Here is a 13,155-nt window from a genome sequence, read left to right on the forward strand (position 1 = left end):
GCGAATGCCCAGTGCGCACACGTGGAAGGGGGTTCCCCTGTTTCTGGTACCATCCAGGCCAGAGTGCCCTCCCTCTCTGGCCATAAAGCCCCCACTAACAGGACACTAGCCTCATTACCTCCAGAACCTGGACGGGAATCATGTACGAATGGACTGGCGTGGAGCAGGGCCCTCTGCAATAGGGAAGCAGCCCTTCTTTGGTGGACAGCTGGCTTTGCCAACGGCCAGCTATTTAATTATTTTTAAAACCGTGGCTAATCAGCTAGATGTCAATATTAACACTCTCCTTTATTTGAGCTTCCTGGGTGGCTAAGTGTAAAACGCACGAATCTGAGTCATCAACAACGAGAAAGAGAAGTCAGTGACTCTGGCATAAGCGCAAAGACAGTTTTGATGGGCTTACTGTCTGATGATGACTTAGCAGTGGCTTGGGGCCCCGCAGTGTGCAAGGCCCGGCCAGGAAGGAGCCGGCCACCCACACCTGCACTGGAGCTACAGACAAGGCACTTTGTGATGTTTTGAAATGACACGAAAATTGCCAGTCTACAGTTAGCTGCGTTCTCGTCAGATACGCACGTATCTAAGAAATCTCAGTTGGGGCGCCCGGGTGGCTCAGTCGGTTGAGCGTCCGACTTCGGCTCAGGTCACCATCTCACGGTCCGGGAGTTCGAGCCCCGCGTCGGGCTCTGGGCTGGTGGCTCAGAGCCTGGAGCCTGCTTCCGATTCTGTGTCTCCCTCTCTCTCTGCCCCTCCCCCGTTCATGCTCTGTCTCTCTCTGTCCCAAAAATAAATAAACGTTAAAAAAATTTTTTTAAGAAATCTCAGTTAAGTTTTAGACTTGGCTATGACTGAGGCAGGGGTGGGGACAGAAGGGACGGTCGTCTAAAACCATTTTGCAGCCACTCATCTCTCAGGATCTGTGTGCTCAGCTTCCGCAACCCTTTTCCCCCACTATGAGCAGACTCTAGACCACAGTGTTTTGGATTCCAAACTCCGCTTTTGTCTTTTTCCAGCAGCGTGACCTTGCTGAGCAATTTTCCCTCATCTGTAGACAGGAAAATTCTCATTTCAATGTGAATAAATATCTCTTCCAGCACTGAGCTTCTGTGACTCTTCTCTGGAATTTCTTTAAGGCACTTTTCCTGCAAAGAAACCCAATGACCAGCCTCAGGAGAGCTCCCAGGTGTTAATTCTGGAAGAGATTCTAACTAACGAGGTTGCCCAAGGTCACACGGCGCGTTCCTGCCCTGAATTGGGCTTTTTGTCCCTGGAAAAAAGGGAAGTGGGCAGGAAACTTGCAGGGAAGCGTTTTCTTTCCCAAATGAAAATAGCTCCACAGCCTTGTTCTTGCTCGTCGTAAACAACTCGGAAAACAGAGGCGAGTAGAGAGAAGGAAAAGCAATGGGAACCCCAGCCCACGTGAGGCGCAATGCTGATGGCAGTCAGCAGGAATCGTTTCTGGGGATTGTCTACAGTTCAGTGATTTCTTCCCACGAGTGCCAACAAGCGTGCAATTATGCTACATGCGTGGAACACGTCCACACACCGAATTCGTGCTCGTCCATAAGATAGCCTATACATTACTGACGCACGTCTCGTACGGTAACACATTAGTTACATACGGTACATATGCCACATAACCACACACACGTTTTTCCACTCGTGAGCGCCGGGAGGTGTGGACGGACGCCGGGGAGCCCGGGGCACCTCCTATTACCGGTGGGCGCGCCTCCCCAGCGGCAGCGGCCGCGACCCCCACGTCTCAACTACAAGTCCCAGCAGCCGCGGGCGCGGCCCCTGACGGGAGACCCGAGTACGGAGAGACTACAAGTACCGGCAGGCAGAGCGCACACGCAGGGACTACGATTCCCAGAAAGCACCGCTAGCGGGTCGCGCACGGCCGTCTGGGATATGTAGTCGTCGAGGGGAGAACTGATTCCTATTCACTCGGCCTCAGAGAAAAATGTAAATTCCTCTCACGGTCCACCGACGCAGCTTCCCACTGGGCTAACGCGGAGACGGAGCTTACGCTGAGGAGGTAAGGACCCTCAGAGGCCCAAACTAGGGCGCGGCAGGAGGACGCGTGCGCATGCTCGGCGGTCGTCGGCGCGGGCGAAAGCGCGCGCGGGAGGCTCCGAGCGGCAGGCCCCACCCCCTCGCCCCGTCCCTGCGCCCGGCGCGCCCCGCTTAGGGAGCGTGCGCAGACGGTGCCGGGCGGAGGGCCGCGGGGAGGGACTCGCGGCGCCTGCGCAGAGCGGCGGCTTCTCTCGCGAGGACGGACGCCATTATCGCATCTCCCCGACAAACACCACGAGAATTCCGCAGCCCACACGGTAATTGCAGCTCCCGCAGCCGGTCGCGTCTCCACCTCCCCCTTCCCGCGGGGCGAGAGCGAGAGCGAGAGCGAGATCTCCCCTCCTCCCTCCTCCCTGCGCCCTCCTCCGGCCGCCGCGCCCGCCGCCCCCGCCCGGGACGCCCTGCGCGGCCGGCCAACGGCCCGCCGCCCTCGGCCCTGTCGGCGCCCTCCGCTCCCCCTTCCCGGTTCCTGCTGCTTCCCCGCCGCGGGCCCTCCGCCCCCGTCAGCCTCTCCTCGCCGCCCGCCGCGAGCCCGCCCCTCCCCCGCCCCCTGGCCCCGGCGGCGCTCCCGGCGGCGGGCCGGGCGTGGGGCCGCGCGCGAGCCTCGCTCCCCCCGGGGTGCCGCGCGCCGCGCCGGTGGGACGGGCGGGGGACCGGGCGGCCGCGCGCGGTGGCGGGGCCGCCCCTGCCGCTTGGCGGGGACGAGGGGAGACGGCGCCGCGAGCGAGCCCGGCGCCGGTGGCCGCTGTCAGGCCGGTCTCCGGGCCGGCGTGTGCCCTGGGCCACCGGCGAGCGAGAGCGCACGCCCCCGCTCGGCCGAGGGCTCCCGGAGCAGGGGGGGGGGTCGTCCGCGAGGGAAGATTTAGGGGTTCGGTCCCCCCCCGCCTGTTTGGTGTGGCCCTTCGGAAGTGCGGCCTCGGATGCCGGTCCCACCTGCACCGTGTGAGCACCTTGGAGACGCCGCCTTCACGCGGGGCTGGGTTTTCACTGAAGACCTGAGTGCTCCCGGAAGAGCTGCCCACGCCTGTGGGCGTCTGAGGACCGAGACTTTGCCCGGCTTTGGGTCTGTTCGACCGGAGTGGCTCTTGGCGGCCCGTTCGGAATTACCTGTCCCGCCCCGGAAGGCGCTCCCGGGCCCGGCGGCGTTGGTGCGGCGGCGCCCGGGGAAGGTGGTCGGTGGGAGGGGCCGGCCCCTTCTCGGGCACACTTGCGACTGGCCGTTCGGGAGACGGGAGCGAACTTGGGGGTAGTCAGGTGGTCCTGCGGAAGCGGGGGAGCAGGCGGTCAGAAAGTAGGTCACCCGGCCATTCGAGATCCAGCCCTTGGGACCGCCCCGGGGTACAGACGCCCGGTGGTAGCAGGAACCCCCAAACCGCCCGCGAGGCTAGTTCTTTCTGTATGTCTGGCTCCCATTTTCTCCTCGTCTCGCAGTTAAGATAAGAGTACGTTCTCGTGATGTTGGATGCTGACCACGTCCGTTGGCTTTAAGTTTTCAGAAATGGCTGCCGTTTGTGGGTTATGTGCTGTGGCTGGGACTGCTAATCATTTCCAGTGTCTCTTGTCCCAGCGATCCGGTGAGGTGGTGGAGGCCCACAGAGGTTAAGAGACTCGTCCAGGACACACAGAGCCAAGGCTTTGAACTCAGTCTGTCTGAGGTTCGAGCTTTAATATATACATATATATCTGCGTATATCTGATATTTTAACCAAAGTCCTATACACAGTAAAATGTCGGTGAAAAACTTGAACATTGAGAAGCAGCAGTCCCCTGTCCAGCCTTTCAGTTTGTCTCCTCAAAGAAATCTTTTTAATGTTCCTTCTGGAAGGTTTCCATAGCTCTGAAGCGAAAGTTGGTAGTTTATTAGTTTTACACATTGTCGACTTTCTGTAATGATAGATGATTTCGCTTTTTGGGTCAGATGCCATTTTTTCTACCCCCTGAATTAACTGTGTTCAATTGTTTATGACTGTACAAATACTGTTTGCTTCAAGGCCGAGTGGTGCATTTTCTCTCTCCTGCAGTCTTTTGTTTTTTCTGTTGTTGGTAATGGCTTTTTTTTTTTTTTTTTTTGGTATTTTTGCATTTGCTGTTCCCATGATTCTTTGTCTTAAATTTTAAAGCATGCCAGATCTCTCCAATGTCCCGTCTTCTCCCCAGGTCTCTGTCCTCTTTTTCTGATCTGGATTGATTACTCTGTAGGCCAGTGACAAGTGTACTGCCGATATTGTCCTGTGTTGTACATCTGAGTTTGTTCAAGATTCCATGTGTAATTATGGCTTTCTTCATCATTTCAATGAGAACCTTCTGCCAAGTAGCCTTATTCCTTTTGGGTAACTCTTTAGGATCCTCTTTGGTGTTAGGGGCATTCTCAAAGTGCCCCAGGATGTGGAGTCCCACTTTGAGTGCTCTGTGCCTCTGGGGGCTTGCCTTTCAGCTCTGGGAAATTCTCTTTGTATTTATTTGAGAATTGTTTCTGCTTTTACTCTTTCAGGAGTCCTTATTAGTTTGATGGTGGACATCTTGGATTGATCCCTTGAATCTTTCTCCTCTTCCTTTGTCATTTTATTCTCATTTCTGGGAGAGGGCCCAATCTTTTAAATTTTTTATTAACACAACTGAAAATTTCGAAGAGCTTATTCCGTTTTTTCCCCTCCACAGTTTATTGTTTTGTGAATGCATTATCTTCTCGACTTTGAGGAGACCAGTAAGGATTTTTTTTCATTTCTTTTATTCTCTGATTTCTTATTCTAGTGTCACTGTCGCCATCATCTTTTTAAAAATACAGGTTTCATACTTCATATGGCAAATACTCCTTAAATATTGGTAATTATTGTTGTCTAAGGCCAGAGAAAGGCAGAGAGCTGAGTCTGTGGGGCTGGTTTTGAAAATGTGCGGGTCTCCCCTCAGGTGATCGGGAACTTGTTACTGTGTGGGACTTTGAGTGCCAGAATCCAGAGACTTTTCCTCTGCGTCTTACAGCTTAAGAAAGACCCCTTTGATGTGGGGCTGCTCCCCCTGGTCTAGGGAGGACTCTTGTATAGCTTTTCCATGCAGGGATCCCACTTCTGTGAGCAGGCTCAGCCCTTGCTTCGCCGAGTGTCCTGGCCTACCACAGGCTTAGAGCCCTCCTCTGGCCATACCCATTCCTATGTGCTCCAGGTTGTGGTTTCGTTTGTCCTCCTAGATCCTTTCAGTCTCCCAGAAATTGGCAAAATACCTTGCCCGTGTCTTCTTTCTTGTGGGTTTATTATATGCGATTAAAAGTCATTTTAATGGGATGAGCAGAGATCACATTGTGGCTCGTTCTCACTGTGAGCAGGAATTCCAGAGCCCATTCTTGTCACTCTGCTCTCCTGCCTCCCTGTGGCCTTGGTAATGGGTGCCTTCTGTCAGTAGAATGGGTGGCCTACTCATTGTCCCCATGGCCATCTCCGCGCTGCAGTGTGGGCGGACGTGGTGCGTTCCTGCTGGAGGTTCTGGCTCTGCAGCCTTGGAGGAGTGCCAGGCTCAGCTGGGGAAGGCCAACCATAGACAAAAGGTTGTGATTTCATACTCTTCTTTCGGTCTTGGCATGTCGCACCGGCTTCTCACACCACGTCCTCGTACAAAGATAGCACTTAAGCATGCCCGAGTTTAAGGGTTTGCCTCCGGTTAAACAGTGATTACTGTACTTGAAGTGTAATCTTTTAACAGTATTTTTTCAAAATATTTTTATTCCCTCCCCCCCCCCGCCCCGTGTTTTATTTATTTATATTGAGACAGGGAGAGAGAACGAGCAGGGAAGGAGCAGAAAGGAGAGAGAGAATCCCAAGGGCTCAATCCCACTAACTGATCATGACCAGAACCAAAATCAGAGTTTGGTGCTCAACTGACTGAGTCACCCAGGCGCCCCTAAAGCGTAATCTTCAACGCATTTTAGTCGATTGTCCTTTGAAAGTTGTGCACGGTGAAATACATCAGCTGCATTTGTCAGGGCCCAGCGAGGCCCATGTGAAGTGGTCCGTGGATCAGTGACCTTGCCATCTCTAGGTGTTTGGGAGAAATGCACACTCTCAGGCCCCCAGCATACATGGAATCAGAATCTGCAACTTTGTAAACTTTTAACTTTGAAGTAAATTTACAGTTAAAAAAAAGTTGGGGGAGTAGTTCAGAGCGCTTCCCTCTTCCTGTCACCCACTTGCCATAACGCTGACTTCTTACATAATCAAGTGTCCTTAAAAATCAGAACCTTAGCATTAGCACAACACTATTGACTAAATTACAGACCTAACTGAATTTCATCAGTTTTCCATTAATGTCCTTTTTCTGTTTCAGGATCTAATCCAGGATCCCACTCTGCATTTAGTTGTCATGTCTCCTGAAGTGTCCTCCAATCTGTGATACTTACATAGCCCCAAGTATCTCTCCCAAGAGGTTTATATATCACAAAGGGAAAAATGGTAACTTCACGGTGGAAAAACCTGACAGATACCACCTTAACCAGTAGTAAGACATACTGTGTCCTGCACTGAGACAGAAATGCGTGCCCATAGTGCGGTCACGTGAACCCAGATTGAGAGACAGTCACCAAAATCTTAACTGTTGCTCCTCAGAAGCGTCCAGGTCTCGAAAATCCGGGAAAGACTTAGAATTTGCATTTGCAAAGATGGCAGGTGTGGTATATGCACTTTGACGCTGCGGAAATACTTCCTGTCCTAGATGGGTGCCAAGGAATAAGAGATCACCACAGTCCCGTTTTGTGGATTGGTAAATGGATGCTTCAGGCACAGGTCCTAGGTGAGTTTATGTTAATGGTTTATTGATAAAACACCCAGCATAGAGTATTAGTCTTCATTTTTCCTGTGATCTTCACCTACACTGTATAAATTCTGAAAACATTAGCGGTACCATTAAATACACAACCCACAAGACTGACTTTAAAATGTGCGTGTAACTTTACCAGTTTAGCTATTTATAATCTGGAAAACAAACATTTTTCTCATTTTGAAGAAGCTCCTGGGGGAAAATACACATTGAGGTTTTTGGTGAGACTGTCTCAGATAAAGATTTAAAAAGTCCTCCCTATAACAGGTAAATAAAGATCATTGTTGTGTTCTCTGACTTCACGTATATGATGGTCATGAAAACATCACGTAATGGATTGTTTATTGGAAGTACTTTGAAGCATTCTGAAATGTTCACTTTTGGGGCTGTGAGGGGGAGTTTTAGGGAATTTGAGAGCAAATATTGAGTGGGATCTCGTTGCAATTTGCTCTGTCTCTCTCTCTTTTTTTTTTATTTTGGTGAAGTTTATTTTGAGAGAGTGCACATGCGCACGTGAGTGGGGAGGGCCAGAGAGGCAGAAGGGGAGAGAACCTCAAGCAGGTTCCGCACTGCCAGCACAGAGCCCACCGCAGGGCTCAATCGTGACCTGGGGGACCGGGCCCCAGCGCCCTGCAGTTTGCTCCTAAAAAGCTACCCTTGTTTTCTTGCTGGGGGCCAGTGCCTGGAGCTCATTTAGCGCGTCCACAAGAATTGGAAACGGCAGTCCCGTCCTGCCTGCTTTTCAGGGTAGCGATCAAATAACGTTTAGGTTTCCCTTTTTCATCTTGTGCATGTTGTGAAACCAGTTACATGTTAGAGCTTCAGCTGATAATTCAACTTCATGCTACCTGCCTCACCTTTTTGGCTCTGTCCGTTGTCCAGGGCTGTGGCCGCACTGCCCCCCCTGGAGGAAGTTCTGGACTCCTCACCCCCCAGTGCAGTGGTGAGGTGTGGCATCCTCATCATAGAGCATCGGTGTGTGCCTCTTTAAGAGGAAGCAGAGCCTGGGGGCAGCACCTGGAGCCTCCCATCCCTTGAAACCTGTGATTGTTCTTGAATTAAATTGTGATGGGAGCATGAACTTCTTAAGCCACACGCGGACGGTACGTCCAAAATAGAGTGACATCACGTGAAATCGATTCCTATATTGAATTAACTTTTCTGTACCTTTCACTTCTACCCACGGTCAAGAAGTGTCCAATATAATTGAATGTTTTGGGCCATCTACCTCCATGGTGCCCCAGAATACCTCAGGAGGTCAGGTCGCTTACAGTGCATAAGCGTGGAAGACGAATATCCAACAGGAAGGGCCAGGGAAGGCAGAGATGAGAACATGTTTTAATTGAGTCCCTGAAAAAGTAGATAGGTGGTATGAATGTATATGTGGAAATTGACTACCATTTCCTTGTCCTAAATTATCTTGTATTAGCAGATAAAATAGTCGAGCGTACGTAGGGCACTGAAAGTGCAGGCGGGCTGGACGGGGGCCCAGGTAGGGAGTGCCCTCACGGGTGGGAATGCTGTCAGGAGACCTGGGATGCGTTGAGCCAATCAAGCAACTGTGGCCAGAAGCCTGTACTGACAAACTGTTTAGTAATAAAGATTTGTATTCTGAGCTTCAAAAACTGCTGCTTGTGGTCTGTAGTGATTTTTTTCCTTTTTTTCACAAGGTAGAAAATCACCAAATAACTTGAAGCGTGGCTTAACCTTTCTGAACTTTCTAGAAAGGGGTTTGGATGACACTGGCAGTGAAAACTTGATGTGTGTGTACTGCTGGACTCCCTGGGTGGCAGTTGGGTCCGGTGGGTGTGGCCAGAGCCTCGGGCATCTTCACGTCAAAGACAGATCAGGAACCGTGGACCCAGGCTTTGGTTCCTGCTGTCACCGCGGTTCGGCCCTGTGATCCATCGGCAGGTAGATGGCTGGGGTGCGCCTGTCTGCTGCCACACCATCCTGTGGACTCGTCGGCAGGAGCCAGGGATGGTCCTCGGGAGCAAGGTGCTGCATTAGGCTGCCTTTTGTGCCAGAATGCTTCCCTGAAGATGCCGAAGCCGTGTTAATTCACACCCCGTGTGTTTTTAAACAGAATTGGACAAAGAAAGCTGAGCGTCCTGTTTACCTGCTAAAAGTGGCTGCAAAAAATGTTCACGTTTTTTGCAAAGTGAGGGGTTAATAGGTTATTTTAGATTTGTGCAGTTTAAATTTATGTAAAATTGCAATCCTGCTATGCTAGGAGAAAAGCTGACGGGGTGACGTGTGATGAAAGCAGATGAATACTGCTTGGGGTTCCCTTCAAGCATAGCTGCTAATAAAAAGTGCGGTTAGATTTGCGTCTTGAGTTCTGGGGACCATTCGAGAACTCGGCCTGCTGTACCTCGTTGGGATTTCTCTGGATCCACCCTCATGTGAATCAGAAGTCACTCCTTACAGCCAGCAGGAGTTGGAGCAGCAGGATCACCGGGACCTGAAGGCAACCGAACCGTGCTGTGGTCGCGCAGGCCCCTCTTCCAGAAGGTCAAGATTACTCTTCTGCAGGAATAGTTCTGATTTCCTTACCCCGCAGTCTCAAGGCAGTTTCGAGATTCTAAAGATTCCACAAATGTCACTAAACACTTGGGAGCTCTAGGGCAGAAGTCAGGAGACTTTTTCTGTAAAGGCCCAGATTAAATAAATTTTTTTGGCTTTGGGGTCTCTTGTCACAACTGCTCAGCTTTTCCCTTGGAGGGTGGAGGCCAGAATGGGTGTCGCTGTTTTCCAGTAAAATTTATCTACAAAAACGCAGGATTTGGCCTGTGGGCTACAGTTTGTGAATCTCCAGGCTCTAGACTTAAAAGTGCTAATGCAAGTTGGAGAAATAAGTCAAAGCTGGGGGTTCAGTAACAGATGATAGGAATACTTCAGCCGGTGCCAGGTGCTGTTCACGCACTGTCCTCATCTTACAGGTTGCTGTGCTGTTCCCTGGGAGCGCCTTGCTCTCGAATGCAGACCTCGAGACTTTGGGGTGATCTGGAAGAAGTCCTCCAAGCCGTCTCATTCATCTGCTGAAGGCACTGAGAGTGTAGGTCAGACGCTATTAGTTCATTTTAGAAAAGTCTACTTGGAAAGGAAGGATCGGGTGGCAGCCTTTCGGAAATACAGCGATGACAAAGTCACCTTCAGATGAGAATCTTCTGTCCTCACTGCCTTTCTTTGGAGAGCAAAAGCCTCGGCACCTCTTAGGGACTGGGTGTTTTCAGGCTTAGACGTTGCAGGAATAGTACAAAGAATTATAACAGTCTTCTCGGATGTTACTGTTCTGTATTTGCTTTATCACCTCTCCTCACTACAGCTGTATATGTGTGTATTTTTTTCTGTACAGAGTAAGATAATGATGTCCTCTTACTCAACCACTTATGTGGCTGTTTCCTAAAAACCAGGGATATTCTTTCATACAACCACAACATAATTATTAAAATTTGGAATTTAACGTTGATACATCTCTTATCTGAGCAACAGATCTAATTCAGGTTTTACTAGTCATCCCAATAATGTCCTTGATAGCAAAAGAAAAAGGGATTCTTGCATGCACTTTGATGAATCTTTTTCCCCAAGAATATTTGCCCTGGCCCATGTAATTATAAATTAGGCCCACACTCCTCACAAACTGCAAGTTTAATAAAATCAGAAGTGCAAATTTATTGCTGACAAAAGTCACTTTGAATAATCCTTTCCTTCTGCCCTTCTATTGAGAGAGGAGTGGGAGACTCAGCCGAGAGGCCGAATGCATAGCTCTTTCAAAAGTCCACTCAGGTCATTAGTTCCAAGTGTAAATGAGCTGTGATTAGAACGTGCTAGAATTGTGAGTCCGAAATGAACCTGACCTTACATGGTATCATTTGCTAGAGTTATTTTCAAAAAGGTTAAATTACCTAAGGTTGCCCTCAAGTATATATAACCCTATTGGGCACGTTAAGGGTTACTTTACAGGAGTACCTACTCAGGGCTGGATCTGTGTGTGTGTGTGTGTGTGTGTGTGTGTGTGTGTGTGTGTGTTTAATCAGAGCATACATATTTTGGGTTTCTGCATTGAAATTCGTCCCGCCCCCCTCATCCTCCCCTCCTGAAAGTCAGGTTAATGGCCCAGGGTGAAAACGTTTCTGAAAGGCAGCTAAATTATGTCACGTTTCTTTAATCAAAGTAAAATTTTTTTAGTGTAGCAAGTAGATTTTCTTAACATTTAAAAATAAGTTTCATTTGGAATTGTCTTAGCATGTAGCAAGCAGTTCCTGGCTCCTATGTTGCTGTCCCTGTCCGCATTTGTGACTGGAGTTCCAGTTGACTGGGTTCCCCCGCGCCTGTCTGGATTGGAGTTTTGGGTTCCATGTAGCACTTCTTCCGACATAGGTGGGACAGTCCTCCCCAAAGATGTATTTTGGCTCTGTTGCTAATAGGATTGACTTATGTTGTGTGGGCTGGTTTCGAGGAGGGGGAGTGTTGGGGTCTGAGACCCAGATCACCTTGTCCTGGTTGTTTGGCTCAGGGCAGACTCTTGAATGTCTCCTGCAGAGGAGGAGGAGGCTGGTGTGGAGGGCAGATCTGAGCACTTGTGAAGCCGTTAGCCCAGCATTCACCAAGTTTCAGGGCCTAGTGCTGTTTGCAGCCTAAAATCCAAACTCCTCGCGTCTCACACAGGCTTCCTGGTGTTCTTGAGCAGTAGTGGGAAGGCATCCTAGTTTGATTCAGACATGTGACTACAGATGTGACTTTCAAAAATTAGGATACATGCTTTACATGGACGTTTTGATTGCATGGACTTTTGTTTCTGTCTTAGACCCGATCCAGTTGATTCTGGGGTTCTAAGTACAGTTCCTTTCCTTCTTTGTTTTGTCCTCAGTTACACATCGAGAACTCTGATCTTAAGGAAAACAGTGCCAGGATGCTGTATCTAGTACCAAGAGTGTAAACAGATTCTTGGCCCCCACGGTGATGGTGGCGTGGGATGCGTCTGCCTCCACCGAGCCCTCGTGAGGGCTGTGCTTGGGTCAGCCAGTGTCTATGACACAACCTGGCCAGTCTCCTCAGGCTTTGGTCTGTTTTCCGTTCCGGATCCTGTGAATAGTTCTCCTTGGTTATCGGCCCTGCCTCGGAGGGGTCGCACTTGCTTGACAGGTTGTGTGGGTCAGAAACCTCTGGAAATGTCCCTGCCTCTGCCATCTGTCATTGTTACTTATTTTAACGACTGCTCAAGTTGGGAGTTAATCTTCTTTTGTTTTTATGTTGCCTGGCTAGGGTTACAGATTCCCTTAACATTTAGGCACGTGCTAGTGGTTTTGTTTGGTTTCTGTGAAATTGCGAGGTAGGGAGAGGAGAGTAGGACGCTGTAGTATCCTCACCCTCGGACTGCTGTCCGCCTTCCTCCCCAGGCTTCACAGCACGCCGCATGAAGTAGGAGAGGCGGGCGGGCGATACAAGGATGGCAGTTTCTGGAGGGAGCTCACGATGGACGGGTGGCTTTGGGAGGGACCGGGGGGACGCTCGGCTTGCCAGATCAATGGACTCCGCGGCAGAGTGTGTCACAAGGAGAGGAGCTGCGGTGTCCAAGTTTTTGACTTGATTTTCCCCATGAGGTGATTAAAGCCAAGATTTGGAATGTCCTGTAGCCGAAGGACTGACCGGAGAGGAAGCGCAAATGTGAGCGATGGATAACGGGCGGGCTCGGTTAGCAGGACACAGACGAGTGTCTGTGGAAAGTACTCTGCTTCCTGCCCCCCCTCCAGCCCCCCTTCTTCAGGGCCCTGTGGTCTCATTTCCCTTAATAACTGTTCATGATGCCTGTCACATAAGGGAAGCGTTTAGGGCTGGGCCTACCTGTAAAATGGGGGCACAGTGACCTGCACCAACAGGTGTGAAGATAAAATGCCTTACTGCTGGGGCGCCTGGGGGGCTCAGCCGGTTAAGCGTCCCACTTCGGCTCAGGTCATGATCTCGAGGTTCGTGAGTTCGAGGCGCACATCGGGCTCTCTGCTGTCAGCGTGGGAGCCCGTCTAGGATCCTCTGTCCCCCCCTCTCTCTGCCTCTCCCCAGCTCGTGTGTGTGCACGCACGCTCTCTCTCAAAAAATAAACTTGGAAAAAAAATGCCCTAGTGCTCATAATGGTGCTTAGAACTCAATACACGGAGTTGTTGTTGTCACATTACCTTCCAGGCCCCACATCTTCTTACGCTTGTCAAGCTCATATGGTGCTGATTTCACTGACAGAAATGTGCATAAAGTCACAATCTTGTTTGTGGTAAACTT

At 50.4% G+C, this 13,155-nt stretch overlaps 1 protein-coding gene across 4 annotated transcripts in view; it reads left to right on the forward strand.

Annotated features, from left to right (window-relative positions):
* The first annotated feature begins 2,256 nt into the window (after positions 1–2,256).
* The window catches only part of BANP (BTG3 associated nuclear protein), a 115,295-nt gene continuing 104,396 nt past the window's right edge, over positions 2,257–13,155 (forward strand). For all 4 annotated transcript variants that reach the window (XM_047078899.1, XM_047078902.1, XM_047078903.1 and 1 more), the window contains exon 1: positions 2,257–2,333. The gene's annotated coding sequence lies outside the window, so the exon portion shown is untranslated. The remainder of the gene's footprint in view (positions 2,334–13,155) is intronic.

The sequence above is a fragment of the Lynx rufus genome, unplaced genomic scaffold (genome assembly GCF_022079265.1).
Source record: "Lynx rufus isolate CCGP_SWC_20201006 ecotype Redwood Valley unplaced genomic scaffold, mLynRuf1.p SCAF_16, whole genome shotgun sequence".
In the NCBI taxonomy this organism is placed as follows: domain Eukaryota; kingdom Metazoa; phylum Chordata; class Mammalia; order Carnivora; family Felidae; genus Lynx; species Lynx rufus.